This window comes from Micropterus dolomieu, linkage group LG02, assembly GCF_021292245.1.
Source record: "Micropterus dolomieu isolate WLL.071019.BEF.003 ecotype Adirondacks linkage group LG02, ASM2129224v1, whole genome shotgun sequence".
NCBI classification, from domain to species: Eukaryota; Metazoa; Chordata; class Actinopteri; order Centrarchiformes; family Centrarchidae; genus Micropterus; species Micropterus dolomieu.
This window is the reverse complement of record NC_060151.1, coordinates 6062404-6063193: the sequence shown is the minus strand read 5'-3', so window position 1 is coordinate 6063193 and position 790 is coordinate 6062404. Positions and strand designations below refer to the sequence as shown.

General features: G+C 31.1%; 1 protein-coding gene across 4 annotated transcripts in view; it reads left to right on the top strand.

Annotated features, from left to right (window-relative positions):
* syt5a (synaptotagmin Va) overlaps positions 1-790 on the top strand; it is a 10052-nt gene that overhangs the window by 692 nt on the left and 8570 nt on the right. The gene's annotated exons all lie outside the window — the stretch shown is intronic.

Here is a 790-nt window from a genome sequence, read left to right as displayed (position 1 = left end):
CCATGTGGCGGACCCCCAAAGTGTTGTTTACAATTGCCTTTAATTATTATTCTTTTGATATACTGCATCATTAATTCAAAATAAGGGGAGGAAAAAGGGAAATGTACCAAGAACCTCACCAATGACTGTAAAATCCTTTTATTCTCAGAAAAATAGACCAGTTAAAAAAAAATAAAAAATTTAAACCAATTAAGATGTTGAAATACTTTTGTCCAGATTTTATTGACATATTTCTTGTACATTTTGTTCTATAAAAATAAATTTTTTGTATTAAATTTTGTATGCTTTTTTTAAAATGATGATATTATTTGTCTTTGAATACCTATGTGTGTTCATTTGCTTCTAGTAAATGTTTAATGTTTACAAATATATAGTTTTTTGAACCATACTTTAAAAACAAACTAAAAAATATTACTTTTTAATAATTCATGCATGAAAGGGATAAGGATAAACTCAACAGGCATTTTTCAAAGAATACATTCTGACATGTTCCAACAGAAGAAGCACAGCTGGAAATAATACGTAGCCTACTGATTGAATTCATATTTAGCTGCTTCATTTTCAGTTTCCTGGTATTGTTGATGCTGGCTTACAGGGACTATTCAATATAATAGAGCCGTTGTTAACCTTATTAGAAACACATGTGCTTTTCCTTCTATGGCATGTCAAAATGTCCATGAGAGCCAATGAAATGTTCCTACATATATGATGCTGTGTGTGTGTGTGTGTGTGTGTGTGTGTGTGTGTGTGTGTGTGTGTGTGTGTGTGTGTGTGTACAGATGTTTGGTTG